The 27549-nt window shown below is 37.0% G+C and overlaps 1 protein-coding gene and 1 long non-coding RNA gene across 3 annotated transcripts in view; one reads left to right on the forward strand and one right to left on the reverse strand.

Moving 5' to 3' along the window:
- The window catches only part of KIAA0825 (KIAA0825 ortholog), a 426841-nt gene that overhangs the window by 369882 nt on the left and 29410 nt on the right, over positions 1–27549 (forward strand). The gene's annotated exons all lie outside the window — the stretch shown is intronic.
- Positions 1–27549, reverse strand: part of LOC123938156 — a 105669-nt gene that overhangs the window by 16175 nt on the left and 61945 nt on the right. For both annotated transcript variants that reach the window (XR_006817679.1, XR_006817680.1), the window contains 2 exons: positions 26416–26488; positions 11858–11958 (listed from right to left, as the gene is read on the reverse strand). This is a non-coding gene — a long non-coding RNA (uncharacterized LOC123938156). The remainder of the gene's footprint in view (positions 1–11857; positions 11959–26415; positions 26489–27549) is intronic.

Here is a 27549-nt window from a genome sequence, read left to right on the forward strand (position 1 = left end):
TTTTGGGAAACCTTTGATGTGTGAGAACTACTGAGGCATTGGATGAAAAGTTCTTAACACTGACCTCAAGATATTCATGATACGAGTATTAGAAGACTCTTGATGAAGACAAGAGTATATGCAGAGAGAGTACACACACACACACACACACACACACATATATATAAATATAGAGAGTAAATGTATATGTAAGAGTATATATATGAGTAAATATATATAAATAAAAGTATATATATTTTTAAAGAGGCTTGAGGAAGCCACAGAGCACAAATAAAAATAGACTGCCCTTAAGAAGGTATCTTGCTTACTTTATTAGCATTAAAATCCTAACTATGACCTGGGCATAAAACAAACTTGTGAATAAAAGGAAAGATGAAGACAAATGAAGAATATGTATCTGAAGAGGCATGGCACAGAGAAACAAAGGAAGTTAAAAAAAAATAATTCCCCAGAGTCTCAAATTACAGACAACATGGCCTCTTGAAAACAGTCAAAGGACAATTCAAAAAAATGATACAATGAAGTAAAAGAAGATGAAACTGAGCTGGAAAGCTCAGGGGTAAAAATGAAAGAAAACTAGAAGTCATCATAGACATGCAAACCCCATGAAAGGCAATAAAAATTAAAATATCCAGTTGGCCCTTGAACTACATGGGTCTGAACTATGCAGATCTGCCTTTTTTTTTTTTTTTAACAGTACTATAATTATATTTTCTCTTCCTTTTGATTTTCTTTAAAGTGTTTTTTTTTTCCTAGCTTACTTTAAGAATATAACATATAATCTATATCATACGGATTGCCATGTCATTGGTTAGGCTTCCATCAATAATGCGCTATCAGTAAAGTTTCTGAGGAGTCAGTATTTATATATAGATTTTCAACTGTGCAGGGGTTTGTGCCCCTAACCTTTATGTTGTTCAAGAGTCAACTGTTTACTCCTGAAAACAAAGTCATCGGGATCAGAATTGAGGAATTAAATTGTGGAAGATAAATCTCACAAACCAAATTAGGAAAAAATTATGTAAAAATTAGTATAAAGAAAATGATAGATATGGCAGACAAAGGAGATTCAACAGTCAAAAAAACTTCTGAAGAAAACAGCAGAACAAATGGAAAAAAAATTCCTAAAAGAAAGATCTGATTTGTATAATCAAGGGTCTCTTCAATGTAAGAAAAATTAATATGGTATAATCAATACCAAACATTATTATTTACTCACTAATACAATTTCTGATATTTAAAGATAAAATTATTTGGGCATCCTAGCTGAGAAAGTGAGTCTTATAAAAGGGGGAAAACCAGGTGTGTCTTAAACTACTTCAAAGCAGCACTTAATGACAGAGAACAGTGGGACTGTGTCTGTTAGTTTCCAGGGGCAAGAAAATATGATCTAAGAATTCCATTCATAAGCAAGTTATCTTTCAAATATAAAGATAACATTCTTAAGCAGGTAAGAATTTAGGGATTATAGCACTCGTGACAATTATTAGTAGCAAAAGATGAATTCAAATAAAATAACTGGTAAAAATATGTAAGATTAAACAATTATGGAAATCCAGTTATATGGTTGAGTCTTATAAACCTTGAAAGTGAAAAAATATATATACATGTGCACACAGACATATATGAACTATTGAATGCTGGAGAAAAATGGAAGCTGTAGGCAGGACCATTGATGTGTTAGCATATCCTTTACCATCAGCTTGCAGAGACACTTTTTTTTTTTTTTTTTTTTTTTTTTCAGAGAGACTTTAAGTACCAATTTCAGCCCCTTAAGAGCTCTTTCATAGTATTTTTTTCCCCTAAAATTTCAAGGAATTTTAAAGGAATTCTAACAACTCAGTGAAGGAATATTTCTCTGAATTCAATTTTTTTTCTCTTTCACTTCATTTCTTTCTTTGTTATAAAAGCCAGCATTTATAGAATTATCCCATTGAAAAAAAAAATCTCCATGTCCATGTATAAATGTAGATGACTAGAGAGACATACACCAAATATTGAAGTTATTTCTGGGTAGTGGGATTTTAGTGACTATTAACTGCCCTCTATAGATGAAAGCATATAAACAGTTTTATGAATGAACAGTTTTAAATGTCCAGAAAAAAGGATATGAATTGGAGTATTTTTCTGATTTCGTCTTTTGTATATTCCTTTTCATGTCTTCCCGGGGAAGGGGGTAGGTAAAACCCAGTTGATCAGTGTTGGGGTCCGTTATCAAAGGAACGAGACTGAGACAAAGTGAAAGTTATGCAAAGCCTTATTCTATGCCAAGCATTAGAAGTTAGGCTGACCAGCCAGGGGAACGAGACTGAGACAAAGTGAAAGTTATGTGAAGCTTTATTCTATGCCAAGCATTAGAAGTCAGACCGACCCGCCAGGGCCGCCTCCGGAGAGAGCGACCCCCTCCCGATCTCACAGGCTGGTTTTATAGGGCGTAACCGCAGACCCAAGGTACGTGACTTCTATTGTTAAGGCGTTTACTCCCGGAATCGATACCCGGAACCATACCAGGACCTACTGCGGCGTTTATTCCCGGAATGAAGTCCATGGATGTAAATAACAATATGGCTACCTAGGCAATATGGAGCTGCTCTGGCTAAGCAGGCCCTAATAGTTAAACAGGTTTTAACATTAAATTGGCCCTAACAATCAGTATAGGTAGGATGCTCCCAGTGGCACAATGTTAATCTTTGGAAGAATTACAAAGAAAGCTAAAGTTATTTTTGCATAAAGAGCTTACAGTTTAACTTGATGGTCTTTAGTTTTTTGCATTTGTTTGAATGCAAGTGCCATGCTAAAGATCAGTGTAGGGGAAAGAGGATTTGCATAGACTCAACTGTGCTATTTTTAGGTAGCTCTTTTATTCCCTGTTCACTCATAATCCAGGGCTTTCAGATCCAAGGTAATTTTTTATTTAGGAATTATTTAAGATATAAGGCAACATCTTTGAGAGATATTTTATGTGGGCTTGAAAGAGAAAAAATGTAGATGCAAACTTTTATTTTACAGTAAGAATATATTTTAGTGTATGTCTCAAGTCACTATTTTGGTTGAAAGGAAATCCTTGACTGAACTGGCAATTTTCAAAGTAGTACAAATTTCTCGGATTTTCATAACCCACATTGCCCCAATAATGAAAGTGAATGATCTGACTCACATACTGTGTCCTAGATTTTGTAAAATAATTTGTTGCTGCTCTAAAGATCCTTGTAAAGATGAATTAGTTCTTTACAGATTTAGCTAGTTATCCCAATATTTTGTCATCACCTACTTTGATTTTTTTTTCTGAATATACTGTCATGTTTGTGGGATTCTGATTGCATAGCTATAAATGGCATTAGCTACTTTTTATTGTCATTTTCATGACAGAAGCTAAAATTTTGAAGATTAAGATAACATTTCATGATTGTCAAAGCTCCCAGCTTGACATAATACTTTCTGAAGTTTATTTAAAAAGAGAGAATGATGGGACCCTTTGGCAGTTATGTAGGTTTACTGGCGTAAAATCTATGGGAAGGAGGTGAGGCATTATATTTAATATGATAGGTCACTTAAACATTTGTACAAATCAGATACTCAAATATCTGCTAAATGGGCAGGCTTCCATTTGATTCTGAGTACCCACTTTGTGATCTCATTTACTTCCTTCTTTTTTTTTTTAACAGTATATTTAAACATCTGGTCACCCTCTAGATGTCTTTACCCAATACATGTCTTCAGTTTAATTGCAGAATTTGAAATGCTTTCTTAAAATAATGAATTTTTATTTATTAAAATTAATTTTGATATCACATGATTAATCACAAAGATGATCTTTCACAGTGGGGGCTATTAACATTTTTTAAGTGGATAATAACAAACTGCTCACTGTAGTTGCTTTTGTAACTTTTAGTTCTGTATATTATTTTGTCCTCCAAGGTAAAATGACAGAGTGAGCATATTGCATAAAAACCAAGATCATCACTCTTTCACTGCCTATCACTCTGTTTATGCTTAACCAAGCATTTATTTATTAGTTCTTAATGGTAAAGGGCTATAAGGTTACTACACCTGAGAGAAAAATCTGTAAGATAGGCTTTCTAATTAATCACTGGGAGGGTTCAGGAAGGTCTATTTCTGTAAACTGAAGCATTTATGCACTCTATTGTAAGTGTTCATCACGAAAATGGCAGGTAATGCTTTATTTCTGGAAATTTCTGTACTTCTGTTAGAAATAATGAACTTACATGTCTCTCTGTGTGTACATATGGATGCCATTATTATAACTAGAGCCTTTGTTCCCCTGAGGACAGATGGGGACAGTTGTGAACAGTGATACCAGTATCTTGGGAATGATGCTAAAATACCACCCATGATGCTCCAAATTGAAGACTACCATCTCAGAACAAAAGGATTTGAGACAGAGCAATCAAGGGCAAGTGTTTCAGCCTGGCTCAGTCCATAGGGCATGCAACTCTTGATCTTCCAGTTATGAATTCATGCCCCACACTGGGTGTGAAATTTATTAAAAAAAAAAAAAAAAAAAGAGAGAGAAAGACACTATTTGGGGCACCTGACGGGCTCAGTCAGTAGAGCGTGTGACTTGGCACAGAACTTAAATAAAGACAAGAGAAAAAATAAAGCAACAGCTCCTGTTAGGCAGCAGTTAGCATATCCAGGACAATTTGTGGCTAGTCTAGTCAGCTGGAGCATTCATTGTTCTGTATTAGTTCATTGCACTGAGTTCACAAACAAAAACTACAGTGAAACTTGCGGTGGTGCTTCACGTGCAATGATGATATAACTCAGTGTTGAGGCTCCTTCCCAGACTGACCCTAGTCACTAGGTTCTATTACACCAACTTTTAGATAAAAAGGCACCAACTTTTGCCATACTTTTAATTCTGTTTGGGAACCCACACTCTCCCCAGTCCTTGACATCTGCTTTGGTGTGTTTCCTGATGTTGAAGCCTCTCCACCCAGAAACAAAAAGCACTGACATTGCAGAGGTTGACAACCTGTTCCTCCTGTCTCTAGTGAGGTCCCTTACATTGGCAGAAATAACCACCTAAGCCACACGGTTGGCATAATTTACCTCCTTTTTTTTTTTTCCTCATTGATTTGCTTTAATACACTTCAGAATAGGAAGGAAGGAAAAGATGAAACAAATGAGGGGAAATCTTGATAAACACTGAATCTATATTGGATCTGCCACCTGGGGAGGTTCACTGTATTCTTTCCTTTTGGATTTTCCCCCCATTTTATTGTGTTTTCTTTACAGTGTTCCAGCATTCATTGCTTATTCACCACACCCAGTGCTCCATGCAATACGTGCACTCCATAATACCCACCACCAGACTCGCCCTCCTCCCCTCCAAAACTCTCAGTTTGTTTTTCAGAGTCCACAGTCTCTCATGGTTTGTCTCCCTCTCCAATTTACCTCTTAAGCATAATAGTAGTCACTTTTTAAGCCCAGCATATGCAAACAATAGAGAGATGTGTCCTCCCCTTCCTTTGTTCATGTAGCATAGCAGGCCAAGACCTCTAACCTCCCACATAAGCTACCCTTGTGATATATTTTTTTTTCTTCTCCTCTATCTGTCCCCATTTTTACAATCCTTATATTCATATTTTAGTTGCAAGAGATGGAACAAACAGTAGACCTTCAGTGTTCAGCAGCTGGGTAGAGGCTCGCTTACTCCTGCATATGCCAAGAACAAGGCTAAGGGCACTGAGACCCTACTACGTTTTATTAAAGAAAGGTACCTTACTCAATGGCCACTGCTTCCTGTCCTTGTATTGACCAAGGATTCTATGGGTCACCCTCACAGACTCAAACACCTATTCTCCTCATTTTTTTAGGTTTTATAGATCATGTTTTGGCAAAATACTTTTTATACAGATACTACTGTAGTTTAATAAAGAGGAACAATCCCTAAAAATTAAAAAAAGATATATCGTTTAAGGTCCTGGGAAAAAGCAGATCTGAGGAGTGATAGAAGTGTGCTCTCTAAGTGGGGAATATGGCAGGGGAGAACAAATTGAGAAAAGGACTTTCCATAAAAGGAAGCAGAATGACAAGGAATAGGAGCAGGAAATCATAGTTTTTCTGGTATAAGAATTTTTTTTTCTTTATGGGTTGGTTTAATTTGGTAGTTGGTAGAATGAGATGTGTAACTTCATCCAGGTCAAAGGTCAGTGGTCATGCGTTCAAGCTCCAGTTCTATTTAGAATGTTCCATACTGGCAGGGTAGATTCCAGCAGCCTAAAAGCAGCCCTCCTTCTAAGTTGCAGGTGCTGGCCACTGCTGGTCGGCCTGCAGGGCACAGAAATGGTACGGGACTCTGAGGGACCATGGGCAGATCTTCAACAGCATCTCCCACCACTGGCATTGAAATTATCCATCAGTAAAATCACTAGGTACTAATGGAGCCATATTCTGTTAAAGTAGAAGAGGCTTCAAGATGAGAGCTCTAAACTGATGATGGATTAGTCAAATTAAACTTGTCTGAGGTGCTATAAATAATAATCATATTTTTAAACATTAATTTTACACAGACAGGTATTATAATGACTATAGCATATATGAAATAATTGATTCTCAAATATTTCAAATTGCATAAAATTTTTAAAGTTGTAGTAATATATTTTTGTTCTACATTGATAATATGAAATAAATTCAAAATGTATATTAGAACCTCTTGGGTTTTTAAATAGAAACCACTGATGCTACATTTATGTATTTATTTATGCCTTATGTTGTCTAAGACAAGACTGAAGGTGGTCACATGTATGCTCCAGATCATAACCCAAATTCTTTCATAGGGAAAAGAAATCCAATTCAGGGATTTAGAAAATTAGTTTAAAGAAACTGGACTCGGTCAACAGAAAGGGGAAAGATCTGATTTGTCCACAAACAAAAATGGGTATGAATTTTACCTTTGCTGTTTTGCCCCATGACTTTAAGCCACTTTATCTCTCTTAATCTCTTAAGATGAAAATCTTAATTTTTATCTCTAATTTAGAGAATGAAACCCCACAGAGCTATAATGAAGATTTGGTAGAATGATGTTCAGACAGTACCCCAGTCCTGATGTACAGTATATATACTCCACTAAGATTAGTTTAGGACCCAGGTGAATACATGGTAAAAAATGCAAGACTGAAGTAATTAGATGTTGCATTTTGGGATATAGACATTGAATGTGAAAGAGTTGAGAGTCCCTGAGAGCTGAAGTAATCAGAGAAGATTTTGTCTATAAATATGGAGAGGATTAAAGAGTGTCTTCGTCTGTTTGGGGGTGTTAAAACCAAATACCATATAGTGGGTGGCTAGTAAACAACAAACATTCATTTCTCAAAGTTTTAGGGGCTGAGAAGTACAAGATCATAGCACCAGCTGAGAAGCTACTTGCTGGGTCACAGACAGCTGTCTTCTTACTGTGTCCTCACATAGTGGAAGGAACAAGGGAATTCGTTCTCTGAGGTCTCTTTTATAAGGGCACTAATCCCATCTTCATGACTGTTTGCCTCCCAAAGTTGCCACCTCCAAACACCATCACATCGGGGATGAGGTTTCAGTGTGTGAATTTTGGGAGAATGCATACATGCAGTCTGTAGCAGGGAGTAAGATGGAAACTTGTTGGATGAAAGAACATGAGCAGAGACAAAGACGGAAGTGAGTAACGGTGAGTGAGGAGGTGAGGTCGATCGGTTTCAGGTTATCCTGCTTTGGCCTGATGGTGACAGGAGGGGATGGCAGGGGATGGGTTTGGAGACATACAAATCACTTCATTTCAGAGTTCTAAGATCTGAGGTAACAGGATGTCTCAGTGAGACTATGTCTCACATAGCTAGAGATGGGGGGTTGGCATTCTGAAGAGAATACAGAAATGGAGGTCACCAGCCTTACAGTGATAGTTAAACCCATTAGGCTGTCAATGAGAGAGGAAAGCGCACAGATCAAAAACTGAGTGGAGGATACTCTCTACTTATAGAGAGGAAAGCAGAAGTAGCCCAATCAAAAATAAACCCACCAAGAGAGGTGGTCAAAATGTTAGGAGAAAAGCTAGGATAGTGGTATGGAAGCCAATGAAAGAATGGTCTTCAGCAATTGGGGTGGTGGGAAGCCTGGGGAGAGCAAAGAAAGCAGATGGTCTATGAGAGGCTGCTCCTCACTTAGAAGAATGAAACCAATAGATCCAAAGTGAGGAGTACTAGAAGGAGAACCATTGTTTATGGGAGAACACTGACCATCTGTTCTGCTTCTATTGGTTTTGCCTTTACCTTGGGTTCGCTTGTGCAGATGATCTTCTTTCTGCTCCTCCTTACCTCCTCCCTCCACATCCCCATGCCTAGACTCAACACCTTTTTGTGCTTTGCCAGAAACAATCTCTTCTGTTTACCCTTAGAACAAGTGGGACCGGCTAAATCTTTAAGGAGAGACTTTGCTAGGCATTAAGAGACAACAGAAGAAATAAACAGGAGGTAGTACACAGTATGGACTCTCCAGAACGAGACCATCTTTTTTTCAAACCCAGCCTCTCCCATTTAGTAGTTTCATAACCTTTGCAAGTTACTCAGTCTATCTGTGCCTTGGTTTTTTAGTCTGAAAAATGGAAGTAATAACAGTACATATTTCGTAGGACTGTTGTGAGAACTAAGTAGATTTAATGTATGTAAAACTCTTAGATGAGTGCCTGGTACATCTAAAGTTAGATGTAAACATTTGCTATTAAATAAATACAGAATAAAAATAATTGAAAGAGCAACATACATGTTTGAAAGTATAAATACTAGAGCCACTTACTAGCATGTAACTTAGGACAAATTACTTAACTTCTCTGAGCTTCAGTTTCTTTAGTTATAAAATGTGATATAATACCAACTACTTCATAATTGTGAGGACTGAATGAGTCAATTTGTGTAAAGTGTTTAGTAAGTACTGAATAATTAAGAGCCATTATTATTAGCTCTGTAGCTTACTAGGGATCAGAGTTGTGGTCCGACTTCACACCTGATACAGACAGGCTTCCCGTGGGTCCTGGCAGTCTACCATGCGTAGATACAGCTTCACTCATGTGTTTCTGTCTTTACCAGAGCAGGATACATTGATCACCCATTTTTTTCATCTACCAAAGCCTGTTCAGGTTTACTTTCTGTGGTGACTGTGCTAACCTCACCCTTCAGATGAACATCTCAAACCAACTGGGCCAGAAAACATTTTTTATTTTTATTTTTAAAGATTTATTTATTTATTTATTTATTTATTTATTTGACAGAGAGAGAGAGATCACAAGCAAGCAGAGAGAGGGGGAAGGAGGCTCCCTGTTGAGCAGAGAGCCCGATATGGGGCTTGATCCCAGGACCCTGAGATCATGACCTGAGCTGAAGGCAGAGGCTTAACCCACTGAGCCACCCAGGCGCCCCTATTTTTATTTTTTTAAAAGATTTTATTTATGTGTGTGTGTGTGAGAGAGAGAGAAAAAGTGTGCATGAGCAGGAGGAGGGGCAGAGGAAGAGGGAGAAGCGGCCTCCCCACTGAGCAGGGAGCCTGGTGCTGGGCTCGATCTCAGGACTCTGAGATCATGACCTCAGCTGAAGGCAGAATCTTAACTGACTGACCCACCCAGTTGCCCCCAGAAAACATTTTTAATATAACCATTTGCATGTAGCATTCATTTAACAGGAGAAGGAGAAAGAAACTTTGTTACAGGAATTTAAAGGTCATTGCTCTAAACGGTCTCTTCTCTAAATGCAGCAACATGCAGGAAAGCCAATTTCACATCTAAAAAGTCTGGAAATGTTTTTTATGGCAGAGTTGGGGGCTTCTCAGGTCAAGGACAGTGTACCTGAGGGGAAGGAAATCTTGTCGTAGTGGGATCCTGAACCTAGCTGCATCTGTCCAGAACCACCCTTTCTTGCACTTATGTCTGTGGGGTGGATGGCAGTTAGCTCCAGCCTAATTTAACCATTCTGCCACTCTCACAGACAAGGGTCATTCATAAAAAGTTCTTGTCAGCTGGATAAAGAACTGCCTTTATACACCAAACATTTGGATGTTTCAGCTTGCAGATGCTGTGCAATCAGCAAGTGTCCATATGAAGATGACTTTAAATAGTCATTTTCTCAAAATAACAATCTATAAAACATAAATAGTAAATTTCTTTTTACCATAAAAGAAAATTAGATTATCAGAAATAGAGGCTATAAGTCATATGTTGTACGTCTGAACTTTTTATGTACCATAATAACTAATCACTTGGCTATCAGGGCACTGGGGAAATTACAATAAATTATATTTTGTGGGGTATGCACCACATGAATGAAGCCAAGGATATTACAGAAGTGACCTTCACCTTGTGTGATGTCATAGAAAAAAATGATGCTGCCCTAATAACTTCATAGGGTTAATTAGTTTCAGAGAACACACAAGAGGCGGCGATGTCACAGAGCTTTTTTATTTTCTTTCCCGTGGGAAGTTGGCCTAATAAAAATGAAAAACATTTCAAGTAGCTAAGTAAGAAAGAAGAGTTGCCTAGTTAGAAGGAAATGCTTTAGTGCTGTCCCCTTAGAAGGCCTAGTTCTCTTTCTCCATAAGCTGCAAATCTTATTGTTCTCTTGTGCATCTTTTACCACCAATTTGGGAATCCCTGAAATGACCATTGTTTCCAAAACCTTCTCTGAGGATGTGTTTTTTAAATTTGCTAATGAACACGAATCCATTTAATCAGTTAAGGACCTCTGCCGATAGGGAGAAATTTATCTGTATAAAATATGCAGCTCTGTTTGGTCTTGTCACTTGGTTCCCCAGTGGGGGTGGAGGTAAAGTTTCCACCAGTCAGGCTGATTTCAGATGAATAGGGTTGCTGGTGTCAAAGATGGGCTGCAGCTCTCCACTGGCATCTGGGGTACAGAAGGCTAATTCTTCTGAATAGAGCCATTGATGATTACATTTTGGAGAAACTTAATCATAGAGTAATTAGGCTTTAATTCTTACAAAAACTTAGAATTAATTGGATCTTTTATATAACTTTTCTTGTTTGATTTAAAGTACCATGTAGGTTACAGAAACTTAAATATGGATTTAATTAGAATTGTTTTATGATTTTAATGAGTCTTAAAAGTCTTTTGATGAGCAGCTTGTATAATTATGGTATTTAAAATGATTGGGTAAATGCATACTTTTATAATTTACCTTTCAGGAAACTGTATTTTTTTAGAGGCTATTTTTTGCATGATGAATTGTTTCATTTTATGTTCAGTTATTGTGGGGATGGGTGCTTAGTCCTGCCCCTAATCACCGAAATGTTTTCTCTGTGGAATGAAATTAAGCTTTCCTAGAATCAAAAGTATCATACAATAGCCCAATACTACAGTTAAATTTAATCACAGAAATATTTTTGTTTTTATTATAAAGAAGACTTAATCACTAGTAAAACTTTTAGCTGGGAATTTAGTTTTCCTCCATAATCAGGTACAAACAAGTTACCTGAAGACAAGTTCTTTTTCTATAGAAAAAGTAATTTTAGGCAAATGACTCAAAATTTAAAAAAACAAACCAACAAACAAATGAAATGCAGCACTGAGTTGTCAGCTTTTTAATGCATTGTCAAAACAACTAGAAATGAGTACTCCCAATAAACCTGAAAAAATTTTAAATTAGAAAAGGAAAAACATTGCTTTTTTCTCGTGGAGTAGGTCCCATTCCAACCTATACTAAATCACATAGCTAGCATTTGATTTTTTTTTCCGATTTTTTTTTTAAGTATTAAGTAAGTAATATTAGGACATATGTTTTCATTTTCCATTTAATGACATTATTATGTTATGCCCTTATGTTCTCTCCTTTATTTTCCAGGTTAGGGCGAATTACTTACATGTGCTTGAAAATCCATCAGTGCAATACACCATATCACAAGAGTACAGGAGAAAAACCATATAGTCATCGCCATAGATGTAGGAAGGCCTGTGAAAAAACCTTTTCATGATAAAAAAAAAAAAACAAAAAACCCTCTCAGCAAATTTGGAATAAAAGCAAACTTAATTAAAGGCTCCTATGAAAAACTACAGCTAATATCACATTCAAAGATCAGGAACAAGGCAAGGATGTCTTTTTTTTTTTTTAAGATTTTATTCATCTATTTGTCAGAGGGAAGGAGAGAATAGGAGCAAGAGGGAGGGCATAGGGAGAAGCAAGCTGCCTGCGGAACAGGGAGCCTGATGCTTGATCCCAGGACCTTGGGACCATGATCTGAGGGGAAGGCCAGTGCTCAACTGACTGAGCCACTCAGGCACCGGGCAAGGATGTCTTTTATTTAATGTTTACTGAAGGTTCTAGCCCGTGCAATAAGACAAAGGAAATAAAAGGAATGCGAGTAGGAAAAGGAGAGATAAACTATCCTTATTTGTAGATGACATGACGGTATAGATCTAAAACCATAAGGAATCCACAAAATAGCTATTAATCTAATGAATAAGTTGAGGAAGATTGCAGGATACAAGATCAAAATGAAAACCAGCATTTCTATATGTAATAACAAACAAGTGACCATGAAAAAAATTTAAAATCTCCACTTAAAATAGCATAAAATATACCCAGGAGTAAATTTTTTAAAAGAGGTGCAAGCCCTGAACACTAAATCCTCTAAATCTCTAAATTCTCTACAGTCTCTAATCTCTAAATTGTATGCAATCCCAATCAAAATCCAAGCAACATTCTCTGAATAAACTGACATGATTAAAAATTTATATTAAAAGATAAAGGGCTCAGAATACCCAAATTGAAGGCATTTTATCACCTGGTTTGAATGCTTAGTATAAAGCTATAGATTAAGACCATGTAAATCTCACATAAGGATAGGCATAGGCATATATGGAAATGGATAACAATGAGTCCAGAAATTAATCCATACTTACATGATCAATTCATTTTTGAGAAAGAGACCAAGGTAATTCAATGGAGAAAAAATAATCTTTTCAACAAGTGGTACTAGACTAATTGGGTGTCGATACGGGGTAAAATATTAGCCTGATCCTTACCTTCCATTAGGATTAACTCAAAAGGAATCTTAGGCTTACAGAACCTAAACTGCTAAACTTCTGAAGAAAAGAAAAAGAGAAAATTTCTGTGACATTATTAAATAGCATATAAAGAACACAAACCATGAAGGAAGAAGAAATAAAGCTAAAATGGACTCTCATCATTATTAAAAACTTTTGTTCTTCCAAAAGACAGTTAAGAAAACAAAAAACATACCAAGACTAGAAAAAATTTTCACAGAACATTTCTGACAAAAAGACTGAATCCAGAATATATAAAGAATTCTTACACCTCAGTAAGAAAAAGACAAACAGCTAAGTTTTTAAAACAGAGGAAAGATTTAAACAGACACTTCACAAAAGATGATAGACATACAGCAAATAAACAGATAAAGATATTCAACATCACTGGCTGTCAGGCAAATGTAAATTATAACCACAGTGAGGATACATACCTACTAGAACGGCTAAAATTAAAATGACTGACAATAGTAAATGCTGATATGGATGTGGAGCTTCCATACATTGCTGGTAGGAATGAAAATGGTACAGCCATTTTGGAAAGGAGTCTGAAAGTACTTCATAAAGTTAAACATACATATTTACCACAGAACGCAGCTATTCCACTTCTAGGTATTTTACCCGAGGGAAGTAAAAACAAATTTCCACACAAAGATGTTGCTGCAAATGTTCATAGCAGCATTATTCATAGTAGCCAAAAGAGAAACAACCCTAAAATGTATCAACAGTTGAATGGCTAATCAAACCGTGGTATATCCACTATTATGAAAATACTACTTGGCAATAAAAAGGACCAAAATATTTAATAACTCAAAAACATGAAGAGATCTCAAAAATGTGGTAAATAGAAGATTTTAAAAACCGAAGACTAGGTACTATATGATCCCAACAGTAGGAAATTCTAGAAAAAGCAAAAATATGATGACATAAAGTAGATCAAGTGACTGCCTATAGCCAAAATTGGAAAATGTTACTGAATAACAAAAAAGCATGAAAAAACTTTTTAGCACGAGGAAACTTTTCTGTGTATCAATTATGGAGGTTCAGTCAATTTAATTATATGAAATTACCAAAATTCTTTAAACTGTTCACTTCAAATTCATGAATTTTATGGCATATAAATAGTACTTCAGTAAAAAATTCCTAAAAAAAAATTTTTTTTTAACAAACAGAGTTCCCCAGAATTCAATGGTATAATTTAGATGAGGTCTCTTATCTGTATATATCTTTTCATTTTTAAAGATTTGTACTTAAAGTTTTTCCTCAACTACAGGATTAAAAATAATGCCTAGTCAAAAGGTCTACAAATATAAGCCTATTAGTCATTTAACTATTTAGATATTTTCTTTTTATGGAAGAGGCCAAAGGAGGGCCAAAGCTGTCTAAAAGCTTTAGAAGTGATTCAGCCTCCTTTATAAAGAAAACATTGCTCTTTTAAGAATGTATTCAGAGGATCCTGGGTTTTGGTACCAAAGGATATAATCATATAGAAGTTATTCTGTGATTTTTGTTTTCTTCTTTGTTTTTTGGACTATAATAATTCTAGCTAAGAACGCTGATAAAGGATAGCGACTGGTGGGAAACATGCAATTAAGTGAGCTTACAAATCATGCTGCACTGGAAAGGGCAATGTGATTCTGCTGTTGTAATTATCAGGGAAACGAAGAAGTATGTTCTTATTTGTCTGCCTTTCTATGTACCTCTTGAAAATGCCTTTTCCCAATCTTACCCACTTTAGTGGTCCAGTTAATCAACTTGATACAAAACTACTACTATTACTAACAGACAGTCAAATGTTACAGAGACAGAAGCATCTACTGAATACAAGTCAGTATATTAAGCAAATGGTGCCTTTCCAAAATGGTTATGCAAATGCCCAATCTATTGCTTCTTTTGGCTTCCATTTACTCTTTCATAAAGGGTCTCTTCAACTCTTTGAGCTTCAACACTATTTTCTGAGCTAATATTAAATCACTACATAGAAAACTGGGCATTTCTAGGTCTGTGGAACTAAGGAGAGTTAATATATCTAAGATGATCTTCTTAAATGAATGACTGTAACCTGAGACGTTATCTAAGTAACTATCAAATTATCTACTTATTTTTTATTTTGGTTCCTATTTATTATATTCAAGTTGTTGAATAATTATTTTTTTAAAAAGAAAACAAAATCCTCCTAGCTATAAAATCCTCCTAGCTAGTAAATCTGAGCAGATTTACTAGCACGTTCCAGATCAGGTATTTCCATCTTAAATATCCAAATATATAAGTAGGATGAATTAAGAAAACATATGATATTACTTTTCAAATATTTGAAGGTCTCTTACCTACCATGGGAGATGGTCTTGGTTCTGAAGTTTTAACTGGACAGTTTAATTGAATTAGGTAATTTCATACAAGTAAATTGGATTAAATTGGTTATATGATTGTATCTCCACAATCAAGGTACAGCAGAGCTCCCCCATTCTAAAAAGTTTTTCTCTTGCCTCTGTTCTCAGTAACATCTTCCACCTCTGACTCTAGTTAGTAATTTACCTACCATGGGAGATGGTCTTTTGAGCTATTTTAGAAGATAATTTTTACTAGTGGGTAGGAGTTAAAGAGATACCAGAATGGCTTAAGGAAGAACATTTTGACAGATGTTAACCATCAATTAGAAAGGTCTGTATATTTGCGAACTGAAATCAATGCCTCAAAGTCTCTTCCCATTCCAGTGTTCTCGGGCTCTCCTCATTGCTTTGGAAGGGTGTGTTGTAGTTAACTGCGTTTTCTGAATAACCCTAAATTAGTTCTGGGTGATTCTTCAGGTTTTTGTTTCAGATACTTGGTGAAAAGTCTCTATAAAATGTGTTACCATGGTGTTCTGTCATATTTTTCTGGTGTACATTGTTAGATTTGTTTTCTTTGATGATTGAGAATGTTGCGATGACTTGGGAGTCACCATCATTTTTGGACATGAATCATCACAGTGTAGAGTATGAGGGAGTTTAGGTCCGTAATTTGCTTTTTAAAAAATGACTTCCTGGGATGCCTGGGTGGTTCAGTCAGTTAAGTGGCTGCCTTCAGCTCAGGTCATGATCCTAGTGTACTGGGATCGAATCCCACATGGGGCTCCTTTCTCGACAGGGAGACTGCTTCTCTCTCTGCCTCTGCCTGCCTGTGCTCTCTCTCTCTCTCTCTCTGACAAATAAATATTTTTTAAAAAATGACTTCCTGTTCTCAGTTTTCTAGGTTTTTTTTGTTTTGTTGTTTTGTTTTTTAAATATTTTATTTATTTGATGGACAGAGATCACAAGTAGGCAGAGATCCCCATGTGGGGTTCGATCCCAGGACCCTGGGATTATGATCCAAGCCGAAGGCAGAGGCTTTAACCCACTGAGCCACCCAGATGCCCCAGTTTTCTGTTTTTCATCCTCCCGCCACCACCTACCCCTTTCTTTCCACTGTCTGTCTCCAGTTCCATCAACTGGTTTGCCAATGTGAATCTGAACTGGGTAAAAATGCCAGTGTTCTTTCCTGTTTGTCTTCATGTCTTCTAACCAGATTTTTAAATTTACCTTTTTCTTCTTCCTATTTAACAACCACTTCCTTCCTAAGTCTTACCCTTATTACATGCCTGCATGGATTATTTCAACAGCCTCCTTGTCTCCAGTCTCTCCCAATTCTGATTCACCTTTGTATTTCACTGTCTAACTAAGCTTATACTAATTCAGGATTTCATTTCTCAGCTCAAGAACTTGCAGTGATTTCCTATTACATGATCCATCAAGTCCAACTATTCCCTCTAGGTTTTTAAATCCCTCTACAAATGGCTCTACTGCATGACTTCAGATTCATTTGTTGTTCTATATACACTGGCCCTTCTCTGCCTCTGGAACATGCTACTATTCTCATATCTTTACTTGAAATGACATTGTTGCTCAGTCATCTTTTTTCTATCCAAACTGAAGGCATCCTTTAAGTACCACTTAATTTGCAAAACCTTCTCTGGCAGCTCCTATCCATACTAACCTTTTTTTCATATCTATACCTTCAAATTTCTAATGAATTGGAAAATGCTTTGCTCTCAATGATTCCTTCATTTTTGCACATTAGCTCTATCTCTGTGCTGGACTGTGAGGTCTCTGAGGGCAGAGATCAGATCTTATATTGAATTTGTTTCCCCAATAACGTTAGGTGAATGCAGGGCACAGAGTGCACAGCTTTCCCAACTTTATAGTATACTTCTTACGTACTCACTAACTATATATATTCCATATATAAGGCAACCTATAGGTGTTTAATTAGTTTAATTGCTTATCACACATTCATAACTTCATTGTCCTTAAAATCTCCTTTCACCTCTTCTTTCCTTCCAAATACAAATATTATTCATTACTTTATGAAGATCCTACACCAGCAAGGAAAGAAAACCATAAAAACAAAAGTGTGAATCATTTATACTCTATCTATATTATATAAAAGCAATCTTAACTATTAAAGGTTTTGTATAACCCACCCAGGTGCCCCAGTGGGTTAAAGCCTCTGCCTTCGGCTCAGATCATGATCTCAGGGTCCTGCGATTGAGCCCTGCATCCAGCTCTCTGCTCAGCGGGGAGCCTGCCTCCCACCAATCCCCCCCCCCCCCCCCCCCCCCCCCGGTCTGCCTCTCTGCCTACTTGTGATTTCTCTCTGAGGAGAGGGAGTTGAGGGAAACTGGAAGGGGAGATGAACCATGAGAGACTATGGACTCTGAAAAACAACCAGAGGGTTTTGAAGGGGCGGGGGTGGGGGGTGGGAGGTTGAGGAACCAGGTGGTGGGTAATAGGGAGGGCACGTACTGCATGGAGCACTGGGTGTGGTGCAAAAACAATGAACACTGTTGTGCTGTAAATAAACAAACAAAAAAAAAATAAATAAAATCATTTAAAAAATAATAATAATGGCCTAAATTTATTAAACAAATAGAGACCCTCAGTCCCTTATCTGCATTTCTAAGATACAAAAAGCTCTTAAGCTCTAAGTCTTTATAAATCTATAGTCTTAATTCACTCCACTTGAAATGAGTGGTTTACTGCAGATATATTAATGTGTTTGGTATAAGGTACTACCCTAGACTCTGGTAGAAATGTTACTTAATAAACAGGGTATATACTGTATTTCCTTTTTAAAATTTAAATAAATCTAAATTTTGAAAATGACCTCAGGGGTTTCAGGTAAGGCAGTGTGGGCCTAGAATAGATTTGTTTAGTGCTGTATGGCCCTTCATGTAATTGTATTGTTTAATCCTCCAAACAATGTTATAAAGTAGCTACTATTATTATTATTTCCATCTCCTAGATGAGAAAACTAAGATGCAGAGAGACTAAGTGACTTGATGGTCAGTGGTAAGACTGAAGCTCTTGTTTTCTAAGTCCTATGCCCTTTCCTATGCCAATACCTTGAACAGATGATTCCAAGTCTCTACTTGTTAGGCATCATAATAATCTGTCCTAGGAATTTACATGGATTCTGATCTGTGCTTGTCCAGAACATGCAGTCCAGGTACTCTGAGTCGGCAAGCTTGCAGTGCTGAATGCGGAACTGTTGAGTATTAATTGCTGAAATAAGACCGGGATACAGGAGCAGTCCTTCCAGGCACTTGGAACGTGAGAAAAACTGAAGTAAAGGAAGGGCTCTGGCATTTGCTCCAGCAGCTACAGGTAGATTATGTGGTGGGCCTCTAAAGGCATATGAAATCAAAAGAGGAAAAATATTTAATATGTGGTTTCTTTATCAATTCAGAGAAGCACTTAAATGTATGCATATACCTCTAAACCAAACTTTATATTCTTTTGATATATACCCATCAATAAGTTGTCAGAATCCTCAAGGCTCTTTGTAGCTAATTAAGCATATCCTCAGCCTTAGAAGTATATGTGATACAATTTTAAGTATGCTATAAAGATACTTGATGTGGTATATTTGATGTGGTATATTTTAGAATAATGGCCTCTTAATGAATCACAACTCCCAGGATCCTACATTTTCTCTGAGCTTAGCCAAATGACTTGATTTGGTCAGTAGACTTCAGTAAAGAGAAGAGAAGAATCTTGATAAATACTTGTGTTAGGGCTATGCTCTTGGAATCTTGAAACCACCATATTGTGAAGAAGACTGGTATAAAAGGCAGACAAAGACCCAGCCCATCCAACTGAGCTTCCAGTGAGTGAGTCTAGGCAGGACAAACAGAACTTCCTAGAGAACTGTGAGAAATAGTAAATTTCGTTGTTTTAATGCGCGAAGTTTTGGGTGCTGTGTTACATAGAAAATAGATGCACCTAGCTGCCAGCTTTTCGTTTGGGGAAGCCTCCTCATTCTGAGTTGTGGATTCTTCATGGGCAAAGTACAGAAGGTACAAACTTAAGATGAAATGACTTAAAAAGATACCAAAGAGTAAGGTTTCTCTGACCTGTGCATTTAAAGTTGAATACTTTCTAAAGACTATATGCACATGCATATACATACCTGTAATGTGTGTGTGTGTTGTTTATATGTATATATGTATATGAGCATTTTATAAAATTAATTTCACTCCTCTTTAATAGTATAAAAATCTCTACACAAGCTTCTTAAATATTTGCATATATAAAGAATAGGAGATTTTGTTGGCCATGGAGAAGATGCAGTGTGTTTTCCTTTTAGAATAAGACAGAAAGCAGATAAGACATTAATACAAAGAGTATAGGGTATATGTTTGTGTGAATGGTTAATTTGTTTAAAGTTAGAAAAAAAATAGATAAACCATAAATGGGATGGCAAGTAGATTGGCTTTCCAGAATGAGAATGCTTCTAAGAAAATGGCAAAAGAACTCCTTGAGTAGAGGGATAGTATGTCTCTTAGGCATGCTTACATTCCAAGTGTATAGCTTGATGCTTGGCTCACAGTAAATGTCTAATAAATGTCCAATAGGTGAATAACTACCAAATGAAGTTAAGTGTAATAGAAATGATAGGAAAACATTTCTGAGTCCTCGTGTTTAAGGTTGGAAAACAAACTGCATCAATTTGAGAATACTCATAGAATGGGTCATCACAGTTTTGTAGAATTATAAGTTCTTTAATTCCCACGTTTTAAGGAAAGAACTGAGTTCTGAATGAGTCAACTGCATTTTTTTTAATTTTAAATTTTTTTATTTTTATTATTTTTTTAATAAACATATAATGTATTTTATCCCCAGGGGTAAAGGTCTGTGAATTGCCAGGTTTACACACTTCACAGCACTCACCATAGCACATACCCTCCCCAATGTCCATAAACCCACCACCCTCTCCCAACCCCCCGACTCACAGCAACCCTCTGTTTTGTGAGATTAAGAGTCACTTATGGTTTGTCTCCCTCCTGATCCCATCTTGTTTCATTTATTCTTTTCCGACACGCCAAACCCCCCATGTTGCATTTCCATTTCCTCATATCAGGGAGATCGTATGATAGTTGTCTTTCTCCGATTGACTTATTTCACTAAGCATGATACCCTCTAGTTCCAGCCACGCCGTCACAAATGGCAAGATTTCATTTCTTTGGATGGCTGCATAGTATTCCATTGTGTATATATATCACATCTTCTTTTTTCCATTCATCTGTTGATGGACACTGAGGTTCTTTCCATAGTTTGGCTATTGTAGACATTGCTGCTATAAACATTCGGGTGCACGTGCCCCTTCGGATCACTACATTTGTATCTTTAGGGTAAATACCCAGCAGGGCAATTGCTGGGTCATAGTTCTATTTTCAACATTTTGAGGAACCCCCATGCTGTTTTCCAGAGTGGTTGCACCAGCGTGCATTCCCACCAAGAGTGTAGGAGGGTTCCCCTTTCTCCGCATCCTCGCCAGCATCTGTCATTTCCTGACTTGTTAATTTTAGCCATTCTGACTGGTGTGAGGTGATATCTCATTGTGGTTTTGATTTGTATTTCCCTGATGCCGAGTGATGTGGAGCACTTTTTCATGTGTCTGTTGGCCATCTGGATGTCTTCTTTGCAGAAATGTCTGTTCATGTCTTCTGCCCATTTCTTGATTGGATTATTTGTTCTTTGGGTGTTGAGTTTGCTAAGTTCTTTATAGATTTTGGACACTAGCCCTTTATCTGATATGTTGTTTGCAAATATCTTCTCCCATTCTTGTCAGTTGTCTTTTGGTTTTGTTAACTGTTTCCTCTGCTGTGCAAAAGCTTTTGATCTTGATGAAATCCCAATAGTTCATTTTTGCCCTTGCTTCCCTTGCCTTTGCCGATGTTCCTAGGAAGACGTTGCTGCGCCTGAGGTCGAAGAGATTGCTGCCTGTGTTCTCCTGAAGGATTTTGATGGATTCCTTTCTCACATTGAGGTCCTTCATCCATTTTGAGTCTATTTTCATGTGTGGTGTAAGGAAATAGTCCAATTTCATTTTTCTGCATGTGGCTGTCCAATTTTCCCAACACCATTTATTGAAGAGGTTGTCTTTTTTCCATTGGACATTCTTTCCTACTTTGTCGAAAATTAGTTGAACGTAGAGCTGAGGGTCTATTTCTGGGCTCTCTATTTTGTTCCATTGATCTATGTGCCTGTTTTTGTGCCAGTACCATACTGTCTCGATGATGGCAGCTTTGTAATAGAGCTTGAAGTCTGGAATTGTGATGCCACCAACTTTGGCTTCTTTTTCAAAATTCCTTTGGCTATTTGAAGTCTTTTCTGGTTCCATATAAATTTTAGGATTATTTGTTCCATTTCTTTGAAAAAAAAAAAAAAAGGATGGTATTTTGATAGGGATTGCATTAAATGTGTAGATTACTTTAGGTAGTATAGACATTTTCACAATATTTGTTCTTCCAATCCGGGAGCATGGAACATTTCTCCATTTCTTTGTGTCTTCCTCAATTTCTTTCATGAGTATTTTATAGTTTTCTGCATATAGATTCTTAGCCTCTTTGGTTAGGTTTACTCCTAGGTATCTTATAGTTTTGGGTGCAATTGTAAATGGGATGGACTCCTTAATTTCTCTTTCTTCTGTCTTGTTGTTGGTGTAGAGAAATGCAACTGATTTCTGTGCATTGATTTTATATCCTGACACTTTACTGAATTCCAGTACAAGTTCTAGCAGTTTTGGAGTGGAGTCTTTTGGGTTTTCCACATATAGTATCATACCATCTGCGAAGAGTGATAGTTTGACTTCTTCTTTGCCGATTTGGACGCCTTTAATTTCCTTTTGTTGTCTGATTGCTGAGTCTAGGACTTCTAGTATTATGTTGAATAGCAGTGGTGATAATGGACATCCCTGCCGTGTTCCTGACCTTAGCGGAAAGGCTTTCAATTTTTCTCCATTGAGAATGATATTTGCAGTGGGTTTTTCATAGATGACTTTGATAATATTGAAGTATGTGTCCTCTATCTCTACACTTTGCAGAGTTTTGATCAGGAAGGAATGCTGTAACTTTGTCAAATGCTTTTTCAGCATCTATTGAGAGTATCATATGGTTCTTGTTCTTTCTTTTATTAATGTGTTGTATCACATTGATTGATTTGCGGATGTTGAACCAACCTTGCAGCCCTGGAATAAATCCCACTTGGTCGTGGTGAATAATCCTTTTAATGTACTGTTGAATCCTATTGGCTAGTATTTTGGTGAGAATTTTTGCATCTGTGTTCATCACGGATATTGGTCTGTAGTTCTCTTTTTTGGTGGGATCCTTGTCTGGATTTGGGATCAAGGTGATGCTGGCCTCATAAAATGAGTTTGGAAGTTTTCCTTCCATTTCTATTTTTGGAACAATTTCAGGAGAATAGGAATTAGTTCTTCTTTAAATGTTTGGTAGAATTCCCCTGGGAAACCGTCTGGCTCTGGGCTTTTGTTTGTTTGGAGATTTTTGATGACCGTTTCAATCTCCTTACTGGTGATGGGTCTGTTCAGGTTTTTATTTCATTCTTGTTCAGTTGTGGTAGTTTATATGTCTCTAGGAATGCATCCATTTCTTCCAGATTGCCAAATTTGTTGGCGTAGAGTTGCTCATAGTATGTTCTTATAATTTTCTGTATTTCTTTGGTGTTGGTTGTGATCTCTCCTCTTTCATTCATGATGTTTTTAATTTGGGTCTTTTCTCTTTTCTTTTTGATAAGTGGGGCCAGGGGTTTATCAATCTTATTAATTCTTTCAAAGAACCAGCTCCTAGTTTCATTGATTTGTTCTATTGTTTTTGTGGTTTCTATTTCATTGATTTCTGCTCTGATCTTTATGATTTCTCTTCTCCTGCTGGGTTTAGGGTTTCTTTCTTGTTCTTTCTCCAGCTCCTTTACGTGTAGGGCTAGGTTGTATACTTGAGACCTTTCTTGTTTCTTGAGAAAGGCCTGTAGTGCTATATATTTTCCTGTCAGGACTGCCTTTGCTGTGTCCCACACAGAACTGCTGTGTTTTCATTACCATTTGTTTCCATGAATTTTTTTTTTCTGTTTCCATGAATTTTTTCAATTCTTCTTTAATTTCCTGGTTGACCCATTCATTCTTTAGAAGGATGCTGTTTAGTCTCCATGTATTTGGGTTCTTTCCAAATTTCCTCTTGTGATTGAGTTCTAGCTTCAGAGCATTGTGGTCTGAAAATATGCAGGGAATGATCCCAATTTTTTGATACCCGTTGAGACCTGATTTAGGACCCAGGATGTGATCCATTCTGGAGAATGTTCCACGTGCACTAGAGAAGAATGTGTGTTCTGTTGCTTTAGGATGAAATGTTCTGAATATATCTGTGATGTCCATCTGGTCCAGTGTGTCATTTAAGGCCTTTATTTCCTTGTTGATCTTTTGCTTGGATGATCTGTCCATTTCAGTGAGGGGAGTGTTAAAGTCCTCTACTATTATTGTATTATTATTGATGTGTTTCTTTGATTTTGTTATTAATTGGTTTATATAGTTGGCTGCTCCCACGTTAGGGGCATAGATATTAAAAAATGTTAGATCTTCTTGTTGGACAGACCCTTTGAGTATGATATAGTGTCCTTCCTCATCTCTTATTATAGTCTTTGGCTTAAAATCTAATTGATCTAAGGATTGCCACCCCAGCTTTCTTCTGATGTCCATTAGCATGGTAAATTGTTTTCCACCCCCTCACTTTAAATCTGGAGGTGTCTTCGGGTCTAAAGTGAGTTTCCTGTAGGCAACATATTGATGGGTTTTGGTTTTTTTATCCATTCTGATACCCTGTGTCTTTTGATACCCTGTATAAGCCAACTGCAATTTAAATTCTAGCTTGGTCACTGGTCAGATGTGTGCCCTGATACAAAGTATATACTTTATATAATCCCAGTTTCCTTAACTGTAAAAATGAGAATAATATTTATTCTGAATTGTTTTAGGATTAAATGAGATAATATTAATGTTAGATATATTAGCACCCGAAGCGTGGTAATCATTCCTTGCTCTCTGCTTCCTCCCTTCTTTCCATCCTTAACATTTATAAAAGCTTTCCAAAGGAACAAACTCTGACTGTACTTTTGATGTAGTCTGAACCTGGGTCAGAAAAAAAAATGAAAAAAAAATTCTTCTTGTTTTTCTATGCTCAGGAACATAAGAACGGCTGGGGCAGAACAAGAGGGGTGTCAGCTATAAAAAAGGCAGTAACTACTAAGAACCTGTTTTGTATCTTTCTAGAGATAGCAATGTGCTACCTGCCTATTCATTCATTCTCCAAACACTTGCTGAGCAGTATAACCAAGTACTTCACTAAGTTCTGAAATTACTGATCAGTTTATCCTACCCTTGAAAAGCCAGGGGACAACATAATAGGAGGAAAAGATGTACAAAATAATTGCGTATAATCTCTGAAGGTATGTAACCCTGGGAGCAAGTAATCACATACTTGCATATAACCAAAGAAAAAGAATGGGATAACTTGCCTGCGGGAAGCACAGGAGGAGACCGGAGACAGGTGGACAGAGAAAACTTAACTGAAGAGGGGATCTTTCAACTTACATACTGAAAGAGCAGTAATTCACAGGGAAAATCACCTATTCTTTGCAATGTACAAAAAGGGATGTGAGCCAGCAGAGTCTGTAGTAAGAGCTGGAGGTCCTCCTAAGGGGTAGGATGGAAGAAGTATGGGGATCAGCGAGGCTGAATATGAATATGTGACTAGGATTCAAACCATCAAGGGATTTGTATGTTCTGATAAGGAGTTGAAACATCCTTCTGTCAGCAATGGCGAGTCACTAATGAAGAGCCATAAAAGAGACACAACTAGACTTCAGCCCACAGAGGTGAAGGCAGCTAGTTCCCTGTAGCTGGTGTCCAGAAAGCAGAGAGATGAGGTACGTCAAGTTAAACCTAACCTAGAGACATCAACGGCCCCACATTAAGTATCAACAAAATCAAATGAAAACCTTTAAATCCCCTGAGGACCTTTCCATCTTTAGCCAGGGTTAAAGTACAAAGCATGAAATGGACGAATCAAGATTTCAACTCCTCCCACCACATAAGTTTTTAAAATATGCTGGCTTCTGTGCTCTTTGCGTTGCTGCAGGTTTGTTCTCTCCTAGCTTTCTTCCTGGCTGGAAGTGCCATGGCATGTCTTACAGCAGAAATACATTAGGTTAGCAAAGCAATTATTTAATTGACTCTAATTTCATTGGCATTCCTATTAGCTAAAGGAAAGGGGTTCAATCACTGTTTGCATTTGCAAATCCAATATTATGGTTTAAATTATGGCCTTCAGATGAATTTGAAAATTGAAGCCTGATAATCCTTAAAGCAATATTTACAGAGGACTCTTTGTCTTTGTAAAGAAAAAAAGGGAATGGAAGCAAGAGCATATTAAATCAGAGGGGCTTTTAAATATTCATTTTGCAATCAACTTCACCAGTTTCCAGGCCACTATCTAACTTCATAATTCTCTTCATGGAGAAATACCAAATTTCTTACTTTAATTATCCTGTGAAATACAAATTATCGCTTCACGTTCTTTTTTCTGATTCTGGAGTACAGCGATCCAGACATAATGCTTACAATGCACATATTCTTCCTCAAAAGAAGTATCTTGAGAGATACTGCTAAAATCAGTAATTCGAAAACACAGACATTTTGAATAGGTAGCTTGTGATTTAAAATGGGCTCTACCTAACATTCCCTAATAAAATCTCTTCCAACTACCCAATGAAACTCCAACTTCAAATTTAATCAGTATACCTGTTGTCAGTGGTTTTCCACAAATCACAAGATGATTAAAATGGTCTACTTTGAAGATGAGTGATCCAAAGAATGCAAATGGTGCTTGTGAAAAGAGACTCTAGCTTAGGGAACAGTAAAAACCACTTTGGAAACACACACGCACACACACACACACAGGTTTTATATCCTTACTGTGGAGATCAGACAAAAATGTTAGAACACTCACCCTGCTGATACATCCTCAGTAGATGCGAGGCATAGCCTCTGTGAACAAACTGTACAAAGCCCTAGGTTACAATCTGTAAGGCAAAAAAGAGAAACAATGTGATGTAACAACAAGAGACCAAAGTGAAAATGGAAGTGGATAATAACATCTGGGGGCTAGGAAGAATTATTTAAATTGGCACTAAAGAAAATCAAATTAATGATACATGGGACTCAGTTTCAAGAAACAGATTTAAAGCATCCATGCAGGAAAAACATAAAGCAAGATACCTAAAAAGGGACAAAGATTAGGTTGGCCTCAACGTTGTTTGAAGCAGTGGAGACACGAGATGATGGCATATAGACAGCATTTCTTTTTTTTTAGCACCGTCCTTTTTTATTTTGACTTACAGAAAAGTGGCAAAAATAGTGCACAGATTTCCCATATACCTTCTCTCAGAGTCCCCTTATGTTCAACATCTTATGTAACCAAAAAACATTTATCAGTACTAAGATATTAACCTTGAGGGGCACCTGGGTGGCTCAGTGGGTTAAAGCCTCTGCCTTCGGCTCAGGTCATGATCCCAGGGTCCTGGGATCAAGCCCCACATCAGGCTCTCTGCTCCACAGGGAGCCTGCTTCCTCCTCTCTCTCTTCCTGCCTCTCTGCCTAGTTGTGATTTCTCTCTGTCAAATAAATAAAATATTAAAAAAAAAAAAAGACATTAACCTTGGGACACTACTATTATACTAAAGTAGAGACCCTTTTGCAGATTTCACAAGTTTTTCTACTAATGTTCTTCTATTGTTTCTGGATCCCATGCTGCATTTAGTTTTCATGTCTCCGTCTCCCCCAATCTGTGGCAGTTCCTGAATCTTTGACTCTCATCACTTTAATACTTCTGAAGGTTCACAGTCAGTTATTTTGTAGACTCTGCTGCAATTTGGGTTTGTCTGATGCTTTCTTGTGATTAGTTTAAGACTATGCATTATTGGGAAGGAAGATCGTAGAGGCTGTGCCCCTCTCAGTGTATCACATCAGGGATTAACAAGAGTATCAGTATGTCTTATTACTGGCGATGTTACTGTCACTTAATTAAGCCAGGATTTGTTAGGATTCTCTACCATTTTTACGATTTTTCCTTTTTTTTAATATT

The sequence above is a fragment of the Meles meles genome, chromosome 3 (genome assembly GCF_922984935.1).
Source record: "Meles meles chromosome 3, mMelMel3.1 paternal haplotype, whole genome shotgun sequence".
Taxonomy (NCBI): Eukaryota; Metazoa; Chordata; class Mammalia; order Carnivora; family Mustelidae; genus Meles; species Meles meles.